The 5394-nt window shown below is 40.5% G+C and overlaps 1 pseudogene; it reads left to right on the forward strand.

Annotated features, from left to right (window-relative positions):
• Positions 1–918: 918 nt before the first annotated feature.
• LOC147459613 (uncharacterized) lies at positions 919–1378 on the forward strand (annotated as a pseudogene).
• The last annotated feature ends 4016 nt before the right edge of the window (positions 1379–5394 follow it).

Genomic DNA, 5394 nt, shown 5'->3' on the forward strand with positions numbered 1-5394 from the left:
CACCAGAATTTCCAGACGAATTGCTGCCAGCAGAAGCATTAAGAACATAATTTTTGCCACTCGTAGCAGAACCATAAGAAGTGGCTGCATTGATGTTACCACCCTTTCTTTGAGAAGCAATAAAAGCCAGTTCAACTGCTCGAGGAAAGAGTCATCATAGGATTATGTCATGGGGGTAGACCTTCTATGGAAACCGTGAAAACGTGGATTTGGCAAAATTGGACAAGTAAAAGAATTAAGATCTCTCAAATTTAGTACTTGCCAAACAACTATTATCTCTTTTTTCTGCCCAAGATTGTGGGAGCTGGTCAATGGCTCATTAAAAATACTCCTCTGTCAGTATTTAACTGGTATGCAGGATTCAACCCTACAGGCACTAAAGCCAATGTGTGGATTGATTTCCTTGATCTTCCACTTGAGCTATACCTCTGGATCAAAACTATAGGAGGATGTATGGGTAGAGTCCTAGGATAGAGAGAAATCTCTAATGGCATCAATCCTAAGTGGGATCCTCAGCTTCTGGTAGAAATTGATCTCAGTAAAGATATTAAGCTAATTGTCCCCATCAAATACTCTAGGGGAAGGTATTTACATATACAAGAAGTCGTCTACAAAACTCTGCCCAATGCCTACTTTAACTGTAAACAAGGCCACTATATTAAGGATTTCCCTGACATGAAATCATCTACTGATAAGGAGGATAAAGGGAAAGAAGGACCAAGCAACTCTGACAAGGGTAAAGAAAAGAAGGACTAGAATGACTCCAAAAAAGAAGACTTTTAGCCAGTTGGTAGAAGGAACTCTACTAGAAATAACAAAAACTTTAAAGCTTCCCCTTCCATAAATAAAAACTTGTTTAGTCCTCTTCTTGCTGATGTGTTTGACCCCTTTGTGGTTGACATCCCTGACACGTCTGACATGGAAGGTGAGGATGAACAACAAAGAAAACGAAACCAGGAAGAGGGTTCAAAGCAAGGAACTGGGCAGCAAGCAAGAGAAGAGCCTAACCCAGAAGATCAAGATCCTCGAGATAGTCCAGCTGATAGAGCAAGGGGACTTTCCCCTTCATCCTCTAAAGATGAGGGAGAAGCTATCCCCAACACTCAACCTTTTGGGCAAACCCCTTCTAATCAGTAGGAGAATAAATAGTAGGATAAAGAACAGTAGTCCTTTGAACATCAACTAAATGCCTTGGATGAACAAACCAAGGTTCACCTGGAGTTTAGTACCAAGTCTTGATACTGATACGTCCCAAGCTGAGGAGGAATGGCTGCCTGGACAGGCCAACTCAAAAGCTAAGAGGAAAAACGAAAACTCTAAGGACCCTACTAGAGTCTCAGTGGCAATGGACAAACCACCCAAAAACTCTAAAAAATGAAGTGCCCAACATGAAAGGTTTTACCCTTAATTGTAAAGGGATCACTGACCCTGCTAGAGCTCAGGTCATCAAAAATTGGATAAGTGGAGCTAATCAGATTTATGACATAATCAGATCACTGGCAGGTAAGCTGTTTTAAAGACTCTATTCTACAAACTTCAGATCATGCCCCTGTTTGTTTTGAGTTTCAAAGAGAAGACTGCAAGTTCAAATTTGGGTGGCCTCACATGGATCAAACTCTATTTTGAATAAAAGACGTGGGTAAAAAATTCAAGGAAAGCTTTGATGCAGCCTTAAATAGCCACACCTCACCCTTTAAGGCTTGGGATAAGGCTGTTGGAGAGACTCAGAAAGCTATGATTAGCTTTAAGAGACATGCTAAAGTTATTAGACTTAAAAGAAGAATGATGATAAGGGCTCAGATAGAGGACTTAGAATCCTCTAACCCCCCCCATTTGCCTCCTCCTCCCTCCCTTTTAGAGCTTAAAAATAAACTCCATCAGGAAGCACTTCTGGCTGCTAAGGCTTCCATCCATTGGATGAGTGATTTCTGAGCATGCAAGGTAGACAGGCCATACAAAGACGTGTTTGCTCTTTTTTTTTAAAAAAAGAGTAAGGACTTGTGCCTTTCTCAGGAATAAAGAGGGTATAGTGGCCACTTCTCACAAAGATAACCTCAAAAATTTACATGATTTCTATGCAAAAAATTTATTTGCTCCTCTTGTGAGGGGGGGTGGTCAGGTGACTGCTAGAGCAAATATTGCTAAGGTAAGAAATAAGACTCTACCTGCAAATCTGACCAAGGCCTTTGATCAGCCCCTTTCATTTGAGGAGATTAAAGACTCTATTTTTTCCTTGAAAGCAGGCAAATCTCCTGGTATTGATGGAATCCCAAATGAGTTCTTTCAACAGTATCATAAATTTTTGTGTCCCCCACATCAAAGCCATATGGATGTAAGCCTTTAATATAGGAGCCCTTTCCACTGGAATAAACACAGGACTAGTTAAGCTTATTCATAAAAAGGGGGACAAGGAGGAGCTGGGCAATTGGAGGCCCATTACATGTCTGACTTCTTTGTATAAATTTTTTTCTTTGTCTCTAGCTAGAAGAATTAGCCATGTCATGCAGCAAATTATATTACCTGAGCAAAAAGGATTTATAAAGAACAAATTTATGCTAGATCCTATAATCACCTTGTGGCAAGCTATTGAGCATGCTCAGGAAACTGGTTAGGAGTTTGTCTTCTTCAAAATAGACTTTGATAAAGCTTATGATAGAATGCAGTGGGACTTCATATGGCAGTCTCTCTTTGACATTGGCTTTGGCAAGAAGTTCATTAGACGTATACAAGTTTTGTTTGAGAATGCTTGTGCCAGAGTGGCTATAAATGGTGATATGTCAGATGTGTTTCCTCTTACCAACTCCATTAGACAAGGCTGCCCCATATCCCCCCTCCTCTATGCCATTTGTTCAGATGCTCTTGGTTGGCTAGTGCAGGATGAAATGGAAAGAAACAAGATTAAGGGTATCAAGATCCCCCATGCTGCTAAAGATCTTTGTTTACAATAGTTTGCGAATGACACTAATGGTTCTATGTCAAATGAACAGGAAACTGTTAACACCTTCTAGCAATGTCTAGAGATTTTTTGTGCAGCCAGTGGCTCTGTAATCAACCATGCAAAGACTGGTTATAAAAGCTCCAATGATATGATCTCTCAAGTTGTAACTGATGCAAGATGCAAGCCAATTGGGGATGGGCAGGTATTCATGTTGTTAGGCATACTGATGGGGTTCAAGGTAACATTGAAGCAGAGGTGGGATTGGGTCATGAACAAGTTCAAGCAAAAGGTCTTCAGATGGCAGCAGCATAGCTCCCCCATTGCTTCAAGAGCCTTTGTCTTGAATCATTTTATTTTGCCTAGTCTTATATGTTTTCTGTCTTGCTGGACCCCGGCAAAATATCAACTGGCTCAAGTATTCTCTCTAACCAAGAACTTTCTTTGGGGAGGTAGCATGAGTTCTCAGAAGATCCCAAAGGTTTCTTGGGGGGTTTGTCAACAACCTAAAATTAAAGGTGGTCTTGGATTGCTCCACCTAGAGCATTTGGCTAAAAAGATGGGAGCAAAATGTGTATGGAGAGCAGCCATCTCCAATGACTAATGGGCTCTTCTACTCAAAAGAAAAACTGGCCAGTTCAAAATTGAAGGATACAAAGCTTGGTTTGATCTGGAACTGAGGGAAGTTCTTACCTCCAAAAGGGACATTATTCCTTCTGGTTCCCCTCTAGTGTGCAGATTTTGGAAGTCTTGGAACTGGTCTAGTAATCACTGGAAACCTTCAAATGTGTTTTTTTCTAACTTGCATTGCTTTATGAATGACTCTTGCTGGCTAGGCTTTTTTGCCTGCAGGGCTAAGTCTGAACTGGGAAGGAGAGCTCACAACTGTCATAAGCATGGAATCAGACACTGGAAGGACCTTTTTCATAACCAAAGATTAAAGTCTTCAAAAGAACTTCAGGAGGACTTTGGTATTCTAGGCATCACAGCTGAGTGGTGCCTCTCTAGGGCAAACAAAATTTTGGACAAGTTGACCCTCCCACATAGAAGACATGTTGAGATAAGATCTGCAGCCTCTATATGTGTTGAGATCTACAGACAGATGGATAATAGAGGAGGGATGGAGGAAAGTATGAAGAGGAGACTCAATCAGAAGTGGAAGGTTCAATGGAGCTGCAAGCAATGGGAGTACATATTTAAATGTATCTGGATTTTCCTCTAGCAAGCAAACATAGCCACCTACTATGGTCAACAATGCAACAAGGTATTTGGACTGGCAAGAGAGCCCTCCAGGCCAAAGTGAGCAATGGAATGTGTCCAAGATGTAAAACTTCTATAGAAGATTGTGCCCATCTCTTTTTCAACTGTAGTTACAATAAGTCCTGCATCAGCTTGCTTCAAAAAGCATGGGGTCAGGTCACAGTAGCCCCTTTGATTGTTTAGAACTTGTTGCTAGGCCCTTGCAAAGGTATATAGATGTCATTCTGTGGAACATCTGGAGAGGCATTGTTTTATGGAACAGCTAGCTCCAAAGAAATGATGCCATCTTTGTCTCTTCTCACTCCATGAATCTGGAAGGGTTAAAAAAGGAGTTGTACAAGTCACCTAGCCTAGCATGTGAATCAGTCCAGGACTGCCACTAAGATTTGTCCTTGTTCCAAATACAAAGGGACCACATGTGGAAAAAATGTAAAGGTCTTCTTATAAAGTTTTACTCTGCTCCTAGATTTAGATTTAGAGACTGTATGGAATAATATTCTTGTTCTGAGGCTGACCCACCCCCTACTTGTAGGTCCCATGTACTCTTTTTCCATTCAGTAATTCCAAATTTCAACTTTCCTTGAAAAAAAAATTGCTCTCTGAAAAGTTTCTCAGAGCTACCAGCATAGTTCACCTCAAGATCACACCTAAGTTCACACAAAGTTCACCCCAAGTGCACACATAGTTCACACATAGTTTAGAAATCCCTAAGGTTTATGAGACCAAGGGTTCCACATATTTTGCTCTTTGGAAAGTTTCACAAAGCTAACGCCATAGTTCACACACATACCACACCTAAGTTCACAATTAGTTCACACATAGTTTACCTCGTGTTCAAACTAAGTTCAGAAAGGTGTAAGGTTTATGAGACCAAGGGTTCCACTAATTTTGCTCTCTGGAAAGTTTCACAGAGCCATTCGCATAGTTCGCAACTGTTCACAATTAAGTTCACACTCAATCCACACCAAGTTTGCATTGGTACACGAACTTGCTATGAACAACAAGTTCTCATTAGTGAACAACAAAGGCATAAGGAGATGCATTAAACCATAATTTTTGAGTTTAAAAACACTCTATTAAGTGGTATACAACATTTCATTAAAACGGCTTGCCTCATCAACAATGACTATATTACATTTTTGTCTGATGGCAAATGCCAGGTTACAAATCAGTAGAGCTATATTTCTCAATTCAAGTAG

The sequence above is a fragment of the Adiantum capillus-veneris genome, chromosome 4, assembly GCF_014529385.1.
Source record: "Adiantum capillus-veneris isolate H3 chromosome 4, ASM1452938v2, whole genome shotgun sequence".
NCBI classification, from domain to species: Eukaryota; Viridiplantae; Streptophyta; class Polypodiopsida; order Polypodiales; family Pteridaceae; genus Adiantum; species Adiantum capillus-veneris.